The sequence below is a fragment of the Chamaea fasciata genome, unplaced genomic scaffold, assembly GCF_029207755.1.
Source record: "Chamaea fasciata isolate MVZ Bird 193981 ecotype frontalis unplaced genomic scaffold, bChaFas1.0.hap1 SCAF_3, whole genome shotgun sequence".
Lineage (NCBI taxonomy): Eukaryota > Metazoa > Chordata > Aves > Passeriformes > Sylviidae > Chamaea > Chamaea fasciata.
Genome location: NW_027094088.1, coordinates 27802508 through 27822363, shown reverse-complemented (window position 1 = coordinate 27822363; position 19856 = coordinate 27802508). Strand labels below are relative to the sequence as shown.

The 19856-nt window shown below is 39.8% G+C and overlaps 1 protein-coding gene across 6 annotated transcripts in view; it reads right to left on the bottom strand.

The window, feature by feature from the left end:
- DAAM2 (dishevelled associated activator of morphogenesis 2) overlaps positions 1–19856 on the bottom strand; it is a 197934-nt gene that overhangs the window by 119634 nt on the left and 58444 nt on the right. The gene's annotated exons all lie outside the window — the stretch shown is intronic.

Here is a 19856-nt window from a genome sequence, read left to right as displayed (position 1 = left end):
AATGCCAGTGGATGTAGCCATAGTTCTCGCCTGAGCGGGGAGCATGGGACTAAGTGTATGATAAAGAATCACTGCCCACACGAGCTTATGCTAACAGGAAAGGAATTAAAGCTAGTAATTTCCATTTCCCTGTAATTTATCTATCTTTGCCTGTGGCAGGATAAAACATATACATGTAATGTGTGATCACTGATGTAGAAAGAAATCTGAATTCAGACTTGTTTAGAACACAAACCAACTCACCCACAACCCCCAAATCCAAGTTAAAACTCTGTATTATTCAACTATTAAGTAATAAACCATGAGAATTGGTATTAAAATAGCTCCTTAAATCACCATTTATTGATGATGAAATGGAAAAAATAAGCACCATACTCAAAACTGCCTGAATATAGACACTGGATAAAGGGAAAGAGCTTCGTATTGATTCTATGCTCAGTTCCCTGGACCATGTTGCTTCTTCAGTACACAGATGGTGAAATGATGAGCTTCGTGGCACAATTTAATTACCATGGGAATTTTCCATGTATGTCGCATGCAATGTGACAGATGTCACATGCACTATATGGCAATTGCAGCATGGGGGATGGGGAAAGGCAGCAGACAAACAATCCATTTGTTGCATGTGTAATAATAACCCAACTCTTTTGGTTTGTATTTGTCACCTTACTAAGGAGCCTCCTGGTCACCAGCGCACAAAACAGCAACAAAAAAACCCCAACCACTTTAAATGCACAAAGTTAAAACCTTGTTTTTCAGGGAAGTTTCCTGAAGATCCATGGACACCTGCCTGCTATGTTGGACAGGAAGGCATCAGACCCAAAACAAATCAACAGATCATTGGATGTGATCTGAAAATGAGCAGGGTCCTGTGCAACAATGGCTACTCAATCCCAATCAACCATGGACCACAGTTAACAGTTTCCACCGCAGGAGAGAGGGCAGCTCAAATAATGCTGTGCATTTTAAAGCCAGTTCACAGATTTTCCTTCCCCCAACACATTGAAACAAGAGTGCAGATCTCTTGGTGTTTATAAGGACTTTGCAAGACAGAGACTCACTTCTGGTTTGTTTTACAGACCTTCCCGTTAAAACTGAGATGGTTGATAATTTCAAAGCATTCCACAGACCTAAGGATTTTCTCCTATTATACATATATATCAATATTTATTTCATTTTTATTCATTTATTGGCCTCAGAAATAAGTCCTGAGGTAAGATAAAAGGCAAGGACTATTTGAAGGGTGTCAGGTGTAACTATATCCATGAACATACTTACTGCAACGTGTCTGTCAAAAATCTCTTTGATACTTTAAGAATGCTCAGGATATGCTGGGTGACTAATGACCACTAATGTTAGTCTGTTAATACCCACAAATCCACTGCGTCTCACCTGATACCAACTTCTAACACACACTAACAAAAAAAAAAAAAAAAAAGAAAGCTAAAGAACTGTAAGAAACTCCTCTTCTGAAATATTAATTTGCAATTCACCTAAAAATGAGGGAAAAAAATAACTCTACAGAAAAATAAACAAAGAAAACCAATAACCAAACAAAAGAAAACAGAAAAAAATATACCTGCAGGTTCCTTGTGTTCCTCCTAATCATTAATCTATCCAAATTATATTCAAAGGAAAACCATTTTAAAAGAACTGTCAAGATTCAAAATACAAAGCAAAGAGAGCTACAAAACAGTTAAAGTCAGTGTCATGAATCTGGCTAGTAATGACTAAGTATTTCTTTACACCTTTTTCCCCACCTTTCAATGAAGTACAGATTAATAATTTTCTATGCTTAACTGAGCTGACCAAAGAATACATTCCCTCTTTTACCTGATAAGAAGTTACTTTATTTTTGCAAAGGTACTATAACTATGTCATAGTTTCCTATAACTATGACTTCACGCAGAAATGTACACGATAAAAACTAATCTGTCCTCCTAGACACCAGATGCTGAGTCTTAATTACATTCTTGCATCTCGTTTATATACAAGTAAATCTACGCATCTTTAACATTTCTGAATAGTGATATGACCACCACAGCTTAATCTGCAAATAAAACAAGTAAAATTCACAGCCTAACTTTTTATCCAGGATAAGTATGTCCTTCATTTCCTCAGTGTCTGATTCTACCACATATTTGCATCCTAATTTATCAATTCCTCCCTGAGGCATGCTTGCCAGCAATTAAACCACCATGGTGGTGGAATGAACAGGATTGCATACTGCCTAAAAATATGATCAACCTTTCTGGTTTGCATGAACTAGTGTGGAGTCCTGTCCTTCTCTCCTTATCCCACCCCATATGACTTCCAAGTTCTCTGGTGTTGCAGCACTGCAGTTTCAGCAATATTTACACATACCCTCCACTTCCTTCTCAATCAGAAAGTCATTCTTACCAAGATAATTTTTTTTGTCTGAACCACAGTTTTTGTATTCATATACCTCATCAAAGATTACCCATTCCATTCTATTAAGAAAAAAAGCTGCTCCTTTCTAGTCTTAGTTCTCCCTTTCTTTCTTTCCTACTAGTTTTAGTTTAATTCTCTACTTTTTCTGTTTCATTGCAATATCCTCATTTTTTTCATGATAACTGTTAAAATTGAAATGGCTTCCTGTAGCCGCTTCCTATGTTCACACTATAAAACCATTTTGTTAAAGAAGATATTGAAGAGAAAAATACTTCTAAAGAGACACAAGCTGCAAAGACTGCATCACAATTAATGTATGTTTTATTTTGGCTGTATTTTATTTTATTGTCCTAGCTGTGACACTGAGGTTGTAGCTTCTCCAGTATAGGGTTTTATTCATCTGTTTAAACCAGTTATTATACAGTGTCAAATAGACTGTGGTACCATACAAACAGAAATAAAAGCAGTAGGCCAGCAGAAAGGCAATCACCTGGCTGGAATCTGGCCAGGACACAACAGGTTCACCCCCCAGTAACGATGCTGCTTTAGAGACAGCATTTAGCAGTGGTCACAAATCCAGCATGGATAGATTTATCCTTTATGAAATAATGGAATTTATGCAGTGATTTCCCCTACCACAGCATTAGCTTCGCTACATGGGTTGGTTTATAATGTCCCTGTCATCAAACTGCTGTGGCTGTAAGAGCCAATGGGAAATACACTGCATAAAAGAAAACATAAGGAAAAAATCCCACAAGCCCTAGAGACCATGAAGCAGCAAGTATTTTCAAACTCTCTCTACAATTCCCAGATTTTACGTTTGAAATAATTCAGATCTAAAAATATTCTTTTTAAGACTTGACAAAATTATACTGTAATTCTTGGGCCATGAATTCAGGACAAGGCTATAATCCCAGTTTGTGTCTGTGCTACTCAACAGAGTGGGTCTGAACTTGCTTTTCCAGAAGCTACAGACCTAGACAGCAGATCCCAAGTTTGACTCTCAATTTTCTTTACTTTCTTTTGGTGATTGGTACAATGCAGTGATGCAATTTCACAGAAAAAAGTGCTGTGGAAGTTGGAGTGCAAGATGAAGCTTTTATTCAATATAAGAAATCATAGACTGAAGATTAAATAGGTCATGGTGACATCAGTTAAGCAGACACACACACACACACACACAGAGACAACCAGAACCAGCACATCACTTTTTCAGCTTCAATGTAGAAAATTACTATTTTCCTCTACAGGAAAATAGTAAAGGCCTTTTTCATTTCATACCATAAGGCCTTTTACAGGTCTTATGGTATGAAATACCTTTAAAGTCACGGTATGACATTGACTCTAATCAGTAATGTCTTTCAGTTCCATCCAATAAGACCAGGTCCCCAAGGACGAAACATCCATAACCCAGAGCAACATTTTTGATCACCTAAGGAAAGAAGCCAAGGATTGTGGATCTGTAGAACAAGGTGTCCCACTCTATCCTCTGTTCCGTAAGATCAGGAATACTACTAGCAAAGTACATCAGCACTTCAGATTAGTACTAAAGCTTGATCTAGGAACTTAAAATCTCTACAATACTTCTATTGGGAAGAGTGGGGTTTAGTTACAAAGGAAGTCAATCCAGAGTTTCCCAGTAGCATTAATCACTGCCATGCTCAGAAGAATGAACACACAAAACCCCATTACTAACAGCGTCCCTGTCTTGTTTGAGTCATTGTAATTTTTCCATTCTGTCATTGCCCAGTTATTTCCAGACATGATGTAACTATTTTGCCAAGGGATTTGGGAGTCAAAATGTTGCCGCTGTTGTCATCATTATCCTGGGTGCTTGAATTTTCCAGACAAAATAAGCAGCTGAGGGCATTAGAGTGCCTCTACTGAGAGAGAAATACTCTGTAAGAACTGCCAGGGTGCTCCAAGAAAAACAAACAGATGGCAAAGGTCCAATTATATCCCCCCAAACTTCTTATTTCCATGTGAAATGCTGTTTTCTTTTTCAGACAATTAGTAGAATAAAATTCCATCTGTTGTCCGATGTCATATAAAAAATTATTTCCATTCTAACACTCTGATCAGGGCCACTATGGGACATTAAGATTCAACTTCACTAGAAATATGCCTTGATTATAACCACTGGAAAATAATTACAGAGGTAGGCGTACACAAGTGCTGTCTTCATTATTGACAGGTAAATCAATTACCTGCACTGGTAAATTTTTCCTAAACATCACACACTGGAAAAAGCAATTCAGTCTTTACAGCAAATGGGTACAACTGGGGAAAAACTCAACACAGAGGCCATTTGTACTTTTACCTGTTTTTTGTGGATGGCACTGAATCTCTTCAAAACTAGTGTTCATCCATGCCACCTGGGAAAGCCAGGTTCCAGGCTGCAGAGCTGCCACTTTCCTGCTTCGTGCCCTAGCTAAAGCACTTCTAGCTTCTATGGGCCCCTGAAAACCCATACATAATAAAGATAGTGGCTTCCAGTTCAGTTCCATAGACAGAAAAGCCACCGATGTGGATAATGGTTAAAAGCCTTCTTTAGTGATCCACTAATGGAAGAAACAGCTACTAGATGCATTCACAAAGGGAAGAGGCCTCAGGGTTTTTATGCTCACTCCAGCTTGGAGATGGGTCTCATAGGTCAAGACACAGACAAGGTCAAAATGTCATTGATTCTATATACCTACTTTTTAAACTACTCAAATTGCAGAGTTGTCAATCTGGCACCAAAAATAAATTCCCTGTAGAAAATGAAGTTAAGAAAAGGTCATGTGGAGCATTTTATTCCAGCATTTTTATTTTTCTTCAACATTCTGACCAGGGATACTCTGGGTTCAATGCCCTGAAACCTCAACATTACGCAAGTAGGTTTGATCTCCAAGCCAGAAGCTTGGTGAAACTGCTGAACTTTTAACCTAACGTGTCTTCATGAAGAATGGACATTTGGAAAGAGTTTTGCCCAAAGATTTTGGGTTGTTTTCGGTGTGTATTTTTAAGTGACATCCAGATAAAATATATTTTCTGGCTGCTGCAATATTTTCAGGAGGAGACTTTACACCAACACTGAAGGCTGGTTTCAGAGGCGTGACATACTGCTTTAGGTTTTCGGATTGCCAAGTGTTTCATTGCAATTAAGTGAACAAGGCTTCCTTTACATTTCAGTCAAATTCTACAGAACTGATGCTCTGAGTGACACAGGTAGTGATCAGCTACGAGGGTCTGAGAAGAAAGTGCTACCTAAAAACCAGCCACGTTCCTTACATGGTCAGTGGGTGCTCTGGCCGAGAGCATTATGTGGAAAAGAGTGCAGTAAAAGGAGGGACAGGAGGGACAAAACCTCCCTTATAATGCACAAATGTGAGGTTCTTATCTACAAAGCAATGCCTATCCATGTGGTCTAAAGCATTTGGTACATGAGAGTGTAGTGGCTGTGCCAACTGTTAAGCCTCCCTCCTTCCATCCTTGAACTGCCAAAAGCTCATTCTAGTCACCCAGACTCTCATGGCAAGAGGTCATGTGCACATCAAGGCCCTTTAAGGTTCATGATTAAGAAAAGTTTAAGTTCTGAAGTGTATCTAGGGAAGACTTCCTAGAACTGTAACTGACCTCTAACACACTGTCCTTTCACAAGGACAGGTCATTTTTAAATGTATGCTCAGATACCCAAAGAAAACTGCTGAGAAGCTGCAGCAAATGTTTGGGTAGTCATCTCCGGACTTTTAAGTGTCTACAGCAAGTCAACAGCCTGCCTGAAAATACAGCAAGTTCTTTCAGCTTCTGAGCCCAACCTACTTGTAGCTTGTTGACAAAGCTTGGAGCACACTCCATAGAAAAACAGATTGCAGTATAAAATTCCCTCAGCTCCCCACCACAGCTGCACACAACTGGAAAAAAAATCTCTAAAAATTCAACAAAACAACCAACCCTGCTTCAAAACCACCACTTCATTTGGATTCATAGTCCTCAGACATGATTCATAAAGAAGGCCCATTGTATACAAACAGAAGAGAAACCTACTCTCTACCAGAGAAGGAACATGTTCATCCCCTGAGGGCTGCAAATATTATGTCCAGTGATCTATGTCTTTGCAGAACATGTACCAATATCACTGCTTGTTGTCTCTAGTTTTGTACAGCACTGACTCATTCGATAGCTTGTACAGTGTTTTATCAAATCATCATCTGCTGCAGGTTTTTTTGTCTCACCCCTTGGAAAGTATTTATTTAAAACTTACTTATATCAGTAATTTTTGTTTATTTTATATCTTAAATTTGTGGATGGAATACATGCAAATAAACACAGTAAGCAGTCATATATTGCCTTGTACAAGTTGAGGTCTTGGCTCTGCTGCCCTGGTCATATGCAAGAATATGTCCCACTGCAAGAAAGGCTGAAATTGCTGTTATCCCCATTTTCTACTAATTGAAGAAGAGCCACAGCCAACAAGTACCAATGTCTTTCCAGTAACAAGAAGCAGCAGCATTTGTCCCTTTTCCTGCCCAGAAACCCATTTGAACAAGAAAGAAATCTCAATTTTCATAAAACCTTTGCCAGCATAATAAGAGGGAACTGCAAAATGTCAGAAGCTCTGAAAAATCAAGACCAACTATGTATTTTGTCTGGGTGGCAAATCCAAAAATAAAAACTTTATTCGTAACCCAACAATTTGCACAGAAGCTGACAGCCTATCACTAAATTTTAACTATTGGCTGTTGTACCAGTAAATTTGAGATTAAAATGGCACTAATACTATGGAATCCTCATGTCTTATTTCCTCCCCTTCTCCCAGTCATTCATGTTACAAGCAAAGGGCCTATCACACTACAGTAGTGAATGCTTAAAACAGATAAAATTGTACAGAAAAGTGTTTCTATCTCCAAATCCCTGAAAAGATAAACTAGCAGATGTATAAAGCAAACGCAGAGTCCATACCAATGGGATACTCTTCTGGGTGAACTCTTCCCTAGTGCTTGTTCTGTCCATACCCTAACAACAGTGAAACGCAGCCTGTAAGGAGCATGGCTACTGCCCACAAAATGTTCTTACTGCTGGGTTGACAGTGTCATCAGCTATTAATCATAAAAAGCTCCATTGGGATAACCCCAGAATCAAACAAATTAAGAAATGCATGTCTAGAGAGGGGAGTTGGTGTGGGAAGTAATTTTAAAGAACGTTGTTTTGTTTGCAAGAAAAAGAAAAACAACAAAAAAACCCAAAAAAACCCCACAAAAACAAAAACAAAACAAAATGAAAAAAACCCCATTTCTTTAGACAGGAGCAAGTCCACAAGGTCTTACACTCTCCTGTTCATGCTGAGATCTCAAACACAGGCAAAAATTTTCTACATTTTTTGGAGGTCATGCATGATAAGGAAACAATTCATCTCCTACAGGGCCTACCAATAGCAGCATTAACTCTTCTTAATTCCCACAGCACATTTCATATCCACATCAATATTTTGGAACATTTCCTGTATCTACCAGAATACTCCTATGGTTAGAGTTCACCTCCACTTAAATTGCAATATTGTGATGACACAGTGACTTCGCAATCATCAGATCCCAGCATGTGACCACCAAGTCATCCATGTCCCTAAAAGCTGTTCATAGTAGAAGTGCCCTTTAAGGGAGTGATTTTCATAGCACCAAAGAAAACTCTGTGTGAAAGAGGATGCTCAAGTGAAAACAAAACAAAACCCTAAACCCTAACTTTAATGGTGTGACTGCATTCACCTAGAGAAGGAGTTATGTCTTGTTCATTTGATAGAGAGAAACCAACACTTAGAGTATCTTGGAAATGAGCTCTCTCTGCACCTTCGAACCAACCACTCCAGACCAAAGAAAGCATTTCTCTTAAGTTGGAGGGAGTGACTCTGAGGACCAAAATCTGAGCTTGAGTTACTAAATAACTAAAGAGAGAGAAAACCACTTATCACGAGAAATAAAGCAAAAGGCAAGAGGAAAGATCAGCTTTCTAGCTGGAAGGATGCTGTGCTCTGTGGGTGTACTATAGCAAATCTCATGCTGTGGACGGACTTTGGTGTGGAGGTAATGCCAACAGATCAACAAGCCAATAGTTCAGTCAAGAAAATAAATTCATGTCTTTGTACTTAGTTCTTCAAATATTTAGGCTGAGGTTACTCTGGAGGAAATCTCTTTCTTATCAGATACTAAGGGGTTTATATTGTGTAAAGCAAAGTATTTCAGACATTTTTTTTGCTAGGGAATCCCCCAAAAATCATATTTATGTAGGCAAAGTCAGCAGAAAAAGAAAGAAAAAGTAAAAGAAAAAAACTAAAACAGAGAAGTATTTTATCCTTCTCTTCAGGGGACTTTGGAAGGCATACTCAAAAATCTGTTCATCTTATCAAGGCAGTAATTTCAGGGTGAACATACTATTCAAATTAGGTTACAGAGACTTTAGAAGAGCCTTTCATTCCCCAGATGAGTGAGCAACATACACTCCCTACATCGTTTCCTCTTCATGGGTGTAACAGACTCCTATTAATTCTGAAGGAAACACATAACCTCATAGAACAAGAGATCGACTCTTCCAAGCAGACCTCAGACTCTGTTAATTTCTGGTGAAACAGCCCCTATTGAAATTGTGCCAGATGGGCACCCGAGATTTTTTTTTTAAGCCTCCCAAAATATTTTATTTCTTCCAAAGCCCTTTTGAGCTGAATTTAGTAAAGTCAATCAAAAGCATCCAGAGCATCTAAATCATCCTTTCCTGACTCCTGGGGAATGTACTTATTCCAAGTCATATACACACATCAGTAAATTTGGCCAGTTTTTAACCTTAGTCCTAACCCTGAAAGTCTTCTGACTACAGATTCAGAAAAGCAATGTATTCTGTATGTAAGTAGTAGTTTTATGTTTCCATGTTTTCCCTTAAATTTTCCTTATCCAGGAATACTTTTCCATCTGTGTAACAGCTCAACCAGTTTGCTTCAAATTAGAAAGAGATTGAGAGCAGAATTGTCACAGCTTCTGACATCACTAAGCAGAAGTTGCTCTAGAGCTGTGCACAAAGTCAAAGGTTTTCTCTCTCTTGGCTCTGAGCAGAGCTGCTGCACCCCTACCAACCAGTTCCAGAGTGCACAACTGAGCATCAGGGACTGCTCTGCAACAGCCCTCAGCTCCCTCCATTCTGCACTCCCATCACCACTGCCAGCAAAGATCTAGACGTGGTTCCCTATGTTATCATAGAGCAGCAGTAGGTAAGCAGCACTGGCCCTGGAGGGGATAATTAACACAAGACACATAGGAGAAGCAGACTTTCCCCCATCCCCATGATGGAAAGAGTTGTTGGGATATGTCACTGTTCTGCACACCTCTTAGCTGGCTTCAAAGAAACATTTTATATTATTTTCTTTCTTCTATTTGTAGGTTGTCTTCACTAGCCAAAGCTTTGGATCTCAGCTGCCTGTCACTTCTCAGACAACCCTGTGGAAGTAAGATAATGCCAGCACACTAACACTCAGAAGCTGCTCAACAACCACATCAGATGTTTAGCATCAGCCATCCACAAACACTACCCAGGCATTCCTATCCCAAGGCACTGTCAAACTATTGGTGAATAGTAGAACAATGTCCTCCTATTCTGCTGGTCAGTTGAGGTCTCACAAGTAACTCATGAATAACCATGTTAAAAATGGATAGCACTTTTGGGTAGTAGAACATATACTTCAACTAGTGAAATGAGTCAAAAGCTTCTTTCACTCTTTTGGTAACATATCCCTACTTTTCAGTACAAGATATTTCTTCACAGTAAATGTGTCCAGGCTTTCAAAACCAAACATACATCACCTCCAATGCAGTTCTAAAAGAGTAAAATACACAACTTCCATGGAAATCATCCTTTGCTAGCTGGAAATAACCAGTCAGCCTCAGTCCAGACTCCTGTCCCCTCTGTCAAACTTCACTGACTATCACTGTAGCAAAATATTCTACCTTAGTTCAAGTTCTCTGTCCCCTCTAGATGAAGCAAAAGAGTTTGCATTCCAGCTTGAAAATATTCAGACAGAAGAAATTCCCCTCCTCTAGTTTTATTAGAACATTGAGAGGATAGGTTTTTTTTGCAACACTTCTTTCCTATCTTCTTCTAACCAAGGAAGTACCTCAGGAAGGAGATTTAAAGACTTAAAGCTTTATTATAGTCTATATATATAAATATATATTTCTCTCACTTGTTCTCGTTCCCACCATCAGGCAGACCTAAAATCCCACAATATTTTGATAAACACACCAAAAGTAGCCTGAGATGTAAGTATGAAAATATGTTCAGCAAGTTTATTTTATGCCCATTTGTTTTATGGCTCTCCTCCAGCATTTTGGATGCACAACTCCACTAGGGTCAGAGTGCTAAAATTTTCTTTAAACAAGCCCATCTCAAAGGTCCAGGACTCTTTTTTCCCTTTCCATACCACCTGCATCTCAACACTCCTTAAAGAAAATAAAATTTATCCCGTGCAGAAAAGAATAATGATGTGTATGTACATCCCTCTCTACTGAATCCTCTCCTGCTTGGCTGTGTTCCACCTTCCTTCATCAGTGTAGTTTCCCAAATACTCCCAAGTGGGGATGGGATCTGTACAAGGCTCTTAAGGTGACTAACTGCTTTAGCTCATAAGCTCCAAAAAATGGTGAAATTGAAACTTGAGAATTTGGAAACAAGCTCAGCAGTGTTGCTGGAGCATCTTGGAGTCCTCAAAGGCTGAGTTAGATGTAACAAAGCTCAGGGTTCTTTACAGTATTACATCCCCCACAGAGCCCCATCTCACAAGGCTCCAGCACTTCAATCCATGTTTTTCCATTAACAGGACATTAAAAACCCAAACATTTTATTTTGTCCATATCTGAAAGGTATTAAAATTTACACATCCACATTCTTTTACCAGGTAGTAGAGGCCAATCTCTAATAAATACATGGAAGAAATGGGGTTGGGGGAGGGAAGGCAAAGGTTGAAGAGAAGATAAAATAATTAAACATTGCCTTAACCTCACTGAAGGAAATTTATGGGTCTGTCTTTCTTAAGAAACAGTGCTTCTTTCCCACACTTACGAAGTTTTGGTTTTTTTTTCTTGGCAAACTACTTTCAAATTAACAATAAAGATCTGACAAGTTTTCTTTAAGATGGCAGGTTTTCTTTAGGAGGCAAACCAAACAACTCTTGGAGCAGGGCAGCAGTTGGGTGAGCCATGACCCACCTTTGATTCAGAAGCAGATAAATGAGTTCTGATCAAATGGTAGAGGGAAAAAAAGGAGAGGAAGAGACAGAAAACGTGAAATAACCAGGCAAAATATCTCATTTTAGAAAAAGATTAAGTTGTCATCTGCAAGAGGGATTAAAGAGGAAACTCAGAACCAATGTGTACTACCAGGAATCCTTTTGAAGGAAGATCCAACTTCCTGGCCCCAAAAGCCACACACTGAAAACTTTCACATGGTCAAAAGCCAAGAGACACACACCACACACCTTGTGAAGTTGAGGAAAGGGAAAGCACCAGGAAGTGGTTCACAGTCTAGATATAGCAATACATACTCCTGACTCCTGCTGCTCCTTTTGATATAAGGCTGGGCCAGCCAGGTAGCCAGTTCCTAAGAAAATGCTGCAGTACTGATCTCAGCAGCTGAAAGGAACCTCTCAAGATGTCTTACCCAGTCTCCCTGCTCCAGCAGGGTCAGCTGGGACAAATTTCTCAGGACCACCATTCAGACACCTTTTTTCCACAGGAAAAAAGTTCCTTGTGATGGAGTTCCCAGGGCTTCAATTTATGCTCATTGCCTCATCCTGTCACTGGGCACCACTGAAAAGAGTGCACCTTTCTAAAGCAAAGAGCCAGATTTCCCAAAAGGCCTTTTACCAGATAAACCCTCTTATCAACATTTACAGCACTATGCAATTGTTTAGGAAATTTACTCCTGTGTACAGATGTAGACTGCTTGCATGACAACAGAATATTGCAGAAATTCTCCCTTGTGCCAATGTCTGCTATTGACAGACACGAACAAGCTGCAGAACAAAGAACCATGCATAGAAGAGATGTGTTAGAAATAAAAATACCAGTACATTTTCCCATAGGCAAACTCATTATATGTTCTCACAGCACAAAAATTCACAGACAGGGTGTCAGTCAGCCAAAAAAAAGACTCCTCATATTTGTAGAAGGTCTTCACAAGTTGTTACTGCACTGCCCCAACCTTCCTCAAAATGCAGTATTAATGACAGCACAATTTTGTCATTAACATTAGAAGCTGTGAATCCCCAAACAATTTAATACCACTAGAAGCGGCCTTAAAGAAAAGCTCTTGACTGGTAATGCTTATCCAACTACTGTTTCCCAGTTCTAGTCCCATCCACAACATAGACCCTGTCCCTGCATAAACACAGGTGGCGACAGTGACGGACAGAGTGGACTTGTACATCTACTGGTTCCCATACCAGGTAAGGTAATAGACATTGCTGCTGCACTGGCTTGCTCCAAGACATTCCCTGGACATTCTAGTCTACAATCTTATTACTACTTCCCTGCTTGAGAATAAGTCTTTGTAACTGGTGATGATCCAAACAAAACAAACAAAAACAAATCAAATCAAAACAAAACAAAATCTTCTGTTTGATTTGAATTCTCCAGAAGTTTTGGGCTTTACAGATTTTTTCCCTTTGCATGTCTCAGCTGCTTCCAATGAAGTCAGAGGATGTTTGACCACTGATTTCTGTGGGAATGGCATGGGATTTAAGCCACAGCAGGACTGCTAACCACTACCATCTAGTATTTGCCCTTCAGGAGCTTTTCACGGCAAGTGCTTAGAAAGTAGCTGAATTCAATTTTTGCAAGCAAAGCCCCAGAAAACCCCTTTCTCAGAGGTGAAACCCTGTTCCCTGAGGCCTTGGTGCAAGCTGTCTTGGCAGATTTCTCCCGAGCCTGTTGTGTGGAAGATAAGGAATTTGAATGATTTCCTGCTCTGCAGCATATAGCTCTCCAAACATCTGACAGTTTATGTCCCAGGGACTGTCTCCACAGAAACCTGGCTGGAGAGGCCATGTTGCTGAAAGTGAGAGCTATCCAGTAGCCAGCAGCTCATCTTCATCTTTCACACTCCCCATTCTGTACTACCTTCTAACTACATCCTCTTGCCTGTGGCTCTCCCACAGCACACCAGGTACTGCACACCTCCTCCCAGCCAGGTCTGAAGGAAAGGTTATTAACTCCCACAGTAACACACCAATGCTACAGGTAAAGCTCCTCCACTGAAATCAAACACACTCTCCTGTTCACCAAAATACCATGGGCCAAGTGGGGGTACGCTTGGCCCTGACTTGCTGCCCTCCAGCACTGCACACATTATCTATCAGATAAGCCACCAGCAGAGTCCTTGTGTGAGGTCTTTTTCACACTGTTTCAAAATCAGAAGGGTTTCCCCTCAAGACAGCTTGATTTTTATCTGAGAAGACTGGAAAAAAACAGGGAAAAACCAAAAACAACCCTCACATTTGAGGTTGTCCTAAACTAGAACTGTGTGCCAACCCCACACCAGAAAAACAATGCAGCTCCCAGGGTTCTCTCTCTTCAGGCAATCTTTACCACACAGCTGCTTGGTCTCCTCAGGACACTCACCTGCTAGAATATACCCAGGAGATGCTGTGGGTGAGATTATTTCCAGCAAAATTGCCCAACATCCGTTGGGGCGAGGCCTATCACATGTGGTAACTGAGCTTATCCAGCCATGGCCATGTTTTATAGAGTTACTCTTTGAGTACTAAGAAAAATTTAGTGTAACAGTTCTAAAGGCTGACCTGCAGTGATGCCTGCAAAGACAGCTAGCCTGACCTCTTAAAGGCATATGTGGCCCTTCAAGGCATTCATTCAAAACGGGGATTAATTGAAGAGAACATCTCAATTAGTTGATACTTCTTCCGTTCAACTGTATGCCATAAAAGGAACATTTTACTATTTAGAGAACATGCAGGAAATCCTCTGTCTAAATGCACTTATCAGTCTGCTCTGCAGCCTAGCACTCTTCACCACTGGTGCCTGCAAAAAGAGAATTATACATACAATCTTCAAACTTCACTTGCCATATGTGCACAAGACATACTGAATGTCTATAATTAGAATTTAAAGAGACTTTGGCTCTTGCCTCAAGAGCAAATTTTCACAAAACTAACCAGCTTCCATTTCAGTGAAAAACAGGAAGCAAAAAGCCAAAGTACTGCAGCTTATTAAACAGACCTGGTTAAAAAGGAAAAGAACTGGCTTGAAAAAGAAATAAAAAAGTAATTTTGAAAGAAAGTGCAAGCTATTCTAGTGTTGGGAATGCCTCTTAAGGTATTTTTTTAAAGAGAAGGAACAACAAAGACATTTCCCCTTTCACCAATATTCTCCCCTTCTACTGAAAAGAAATATTAATACAATAAGGAAAAAGAATTTAGAAAAATCAATCAACATTGATTGCATAGCATTCAACAGCATTAAAAAAAAAAAGACAAAGAAATAGTTACAAATAGATAGACATTTCTGGCATGATTTATCACACATTTTGAAATATCCAGCTCTCACAAAAATGTGGAAACATTTGAGAAAATCTGTGTTTGCTTCAAAATTTGGCAATTCTGAGTACAGAACTTTTCAATGGGAAAATCTCAGTGGAAGAATTTGCATGAGACAGACTGAGCTCTTTAGAAAGTCTAACCACCAGTGTTAGTAAGGGAGATGAACAGTTACTAAGACTTTGTCTTTTGAGAACAATCACTCAGGCAAATCCTCTCCAAAACCTAAGGCTACCACCAGGCACAATCCTTCAGCAATAGCAATAATTGAGCTGCTAATCTGGTCAAGGACATGGAAGTTCTTCTTTACCCCTGAGCTGTGTCCTCCACTCTCGACAGGTAGTATAGCACACAGAAGGAGACAGAATAAACAAAACTCACTGGGCTCACTGCCTTGTGCCATAAGATACAGGTGGGAAATTAAAAGCAAATCTCTCTCTCTGACATAACATGGGGAGCAACTCAGTAGCCAAGAATCCTTTCTTTTGCTGAGCAGAGCAGTTTTGTACGGTACAGTGCTTGGGGAGAAAAACTAAAACAATGTAAATGAAAATACAAATTAATGCTCGATATCAATGATTGCCAAAGGGATAGCAAAGCAGGAATTACCAGTTGTGTCTATAACGTGATGTGCTGCTTTTTAGATCTGCTCAAACTTTATCACTTCTCAAATCCCATTTCAAGAAAACAAACAAAACAAAAAAAGAAACGTCCCACAATTTTAAGATTTGTTTGGAAAGTACTGCAGATTGGTAGCAAGCTAAGTTACAACCATGCAATGCTAAGGAGATAAAAGCAAAAAAGGAAGATATTTCTGTATGTTAGATGGGCAACAAGTGAATACAGGCTGGAAGCATGAAGGATGTGAAAGGCAACAGTGTAAAACCCTGGCCTCAGGTTTATTTGGCTTCCACTGGCCTCCATGAGACTTACACTCACCAATCTGATAAAAAATCTTATGAACTATAAAGCTGAAAGGGTTTTACCAATCAGCTAGTCTGACCTCATACATAGCACAAGCCACAACATTGCTACAAATTAATTCCTGCCTGAAGTAGAATATAACTTTTCAATAGGCATCTCATTTGATTTAAAGATTTCCAGCTGTAGAAAATCTACCACAACTCTCAGTAAACTCCCTCTCACTTCAGAAATTGTTTCATCTGCCAAGTTTCAATTCCCAGAGTCTGGGCCATGACTTACTTTTTCTACATTGAAAACGCTATCACCAAATGTTCTCTGTATAGTTAATTATAAATAGTGATCAACAAGTCACCTTTTAAGCACCTCTATAAATAATTAGAGGATAAGCTTTTGAGTCTCATCCAGCAATATGTGGGATTAATCAATGTTAAATTCTGTAATGTTCCATTTATAACCTCTGCAGCAGTCTGTCACATATACAATGGTCACTTGAAATACAGTTCGTTCTTGGATCAAAGGAGTTAGTCAAGTTTAAAACAGAAGTTATTTCTCACAGCAACCAGGCAGGATACAAGGATATCACAATACAGGTATGAAGAAAATTGTAGTCCGTGTAAGGTCATTCAGCAAGTATGTGGTAGAGCCTAAAGTAATGCCAGTTAATTCAGATTTTAAATCTTCATCCTTGCTCACATTGCCATCTTCCTACACAGCACAAGACAGAAACTATTCTAAAAACAAATCAAAAAACCACATCCTGGAATCTCTCCAGACTTGGAGCAAGGCTTTTGAGCTATTTGAATGCAACTGAAAGCAATATAGAAAAAAATCCTGGTATCTGCATAATAATATCTTTCCTGATTACTCTGAGGCAGAGAAATCATACCAAGTAAATGAAACTCATAGGCCTGCACCCACAGTAGGCCCACTGATACATTCTTGTTCTCTTGCATCTGCAGAGGTGCTTGTCAAGACCAGTTCCAGCAGCCTACAGAGGCTTTACTATCAATTTGATTTCTAGGAACTAAGTAGTCAACAAAAAAAAAAAGTCTGTCTCACAAATTCCAGTTTGCTAATGTAAACATCATAAAAAAACCACAACAACTTTAAAAACAAAATATTTGAAAGTCAGTTTCCCTTCTTTACTAGCTGCCAAGAGCAGAGTTCAGGGCGCCCTGCTTCTTGAGTTGATGAAACCATTAACACCTACAGCAGCGTCAGGAATGTTAGTCTGCCCTCAGGACTTGGTAAGTAATAAGAAACTGGTGTCAGATTGACATTTAAAAACCAGTTCCAAGTAATAAATTTCCAATTTCTGATCCGGATGGAAGCCCAGCCCAAGCAGCATAGCAGAGGCTCAAAGCCCTTCACTAAAAAGGTATCAACACTGGCAACTGACCCAGTTAGATGCTCATGAAAACAGTTGGAAGATACCTAACACAAAAATATGCATTGCTGAAAAATGCATCCAGCAGAGTGTGTGGAGAGTTATTACAAAAAACCCAGTGAACAACACTGGCAGCACAGAATACTTGGGTCTCTCTTTAGTCAGTGCTTTTGTTGCTACAGATGCCAGACCAAGACTTAGGGAGACCTTGTGTGGCAACATCAGGCAGCCAGTCTGGAAGCCAGAGCCAGTGTGAATTACAGGGTCTGTATGCATTTAGCAACTTCCATAAGGAACCCCCTTTATATTCATTACAACACAGCTCTGTCTTCACTGCTGCAAGGGCTGCTACAGAGGAGGCATTAGCAGCTGGTCCTTGCAAGACTCACAGTCTTCTAAAAGGATAAAGGTAGGGTGCAACCCTCTTCCCAGTAACATCAGTCTCAAGTGCCTCACAGCACATGGTGATAGCTTTGTCATGGCTCTTCTCACCCCTCTCCAAACACAGCCCAGCAGGCACCATCCTACACAAGTTGTATGTGCCCATTTCCATTTCATGGGGGAGGGAGCCATGACTGGAATTCAATATCCATTCATTTATTTCGGTCCGCCTAAGAGAAGCACAGCCAACTTTCTCGTGCATTAAGCCACTTAAACCAACACTTCCCATACTGTGCTACCTTCTATCCATGCCCTCTGGGCTCTAGAGCTGAAGCAAGAGATGTAACTTGGCCACCTCTCTTCTACTTTCTTATTCCTCAGGTGAATTCACTATTGCATTATAAGGTACACAAGAAAATAAATCCCACAATAATAACCTGCCATTCATTCTCTATCTATTTCAAGCTGAAGACAAACTCTCTGCATATTTTGATGGACTTCTTTAGACACTACTGTTGTGTTTTGTTCCTCCCCACAAACATACGTCAGATACCCTTCCTGAAAACACCTCCTCTGACACGTGGTCCCATGCACTGCTGGTGCCATTTGCCAATCCTCCCATAAAATTCACTTCCTCGTGTCCTACCAATAGCCCAGTAGTCCAGGATTCTCAGTCATTTCCAGTCCCTTGAATTAGCATCCAACGATGTCCTGTTTACATTTCAGGGCTGTGGTAGAAATAAACACCATAATGTCAGGACATTCCATCAGCAGGATTCCAGCACAGCCATGCTGGGCTGTGACCAGGATGCTGGACCAAGTATGGTCTGACTTTTTACTTTATCTTATTTCCTCTTCCTTATACTTCCATTACCTTCCAGAGGACGCCTTCTATTGAGACAGTCCCTGCAAGCAGTGAGCACACTGGACGGGTCTTTGCAATTGTTAAGTTACTTAACAAGGAATTAACCAGTAAGGAAATAAACACAACAAGCAGGGAAAGGGTACTGGATCACAGAAAAGGAGTTTATGTTTTGTTAAACTGAAGTTCAAAGTAACAAAATCATCCCTTTATCTGCCAGATGATGAAACTGAGATGTGGACAAGCCATTTCCTGGTTAGATGGTTGCAAGGACTAAATTCTGCTGTCAACCATGGTGGCAGTAAAACCAAAGATGAGTCAAAACTAATTCATTTCAATTATTCTTAATTATATTTCACCTACTTAAGTAGCAATACTTGAATAATCAGAGGAGACATCACAAATGCATCTGCTATTAAACCTCAGCCAAGAGACACTTATTTCTAAGTAGGTTATAAAATTTCCAGACTAGAAACCAGCCTGTTAGTAAAAAGGCTGTCCTGCGGTATGACTAAAAACTCGCTACTTCTCACCCCAGAAATGTACAAACAAATGCTGTCTTCTTCATTCCAATTAGAATATCAAATGTAAATATTATGAAGAAGGATCTCTCAAGACACATGAATTGGACGGCTACCAAGGACAGGCTGAATGCTTTGAAAGCAACATTTTCTATGATGCCCCGGATCTCTCAGAATCAGAGAAAACAAAGAACGAAAAGATATACCAAGATTTCATACTCTTTTTGTCCCAGTGTAAAAAAAAACTCTACTGAATTTTTCATTGAAGTGTCTGTTCAATCCAGATTTCAACTGTTGCCATTCTATGCAGAGCAGAGTTTCTGTTTCCGTACTGATTCTTGGGGGAATATAACTGGAAACCAGAAGATTGTGCTGTTGGAATGACTGCTTGCTCTTTGGGATTGAATTAGCATGGAAATGGCTCACTAGCACATGTGTAAGATTCTCATCTTCAAGTCGCAACCCAGGCCAGAGCTGTCTTTAACATAATTTTGTACAATGCTTTAGTCCCACAGGTATCTCATTTACAAAGACTGATAGCTCTGAAGACTATTTGGAAACTCCAGAAAGTGTGTTAAGAACTGCAATCTACTCCCTAAATAAAGCAAGGGAGATAAGACCCATGTTCCAGGCTGGCAGTGATCTCCTTCCACACTTCTGGGTATCAGTTATTAGCCACCATTCACCAAGGGGACCAGACTTGACAGATTCCTTAGTATGACGACAGCTTTGAGAATCTGCCTCAGGTCCCACTGCTACTGCAAAGACTTTCTGTTCTAAGAAATTTGTTCCAGAAGAATT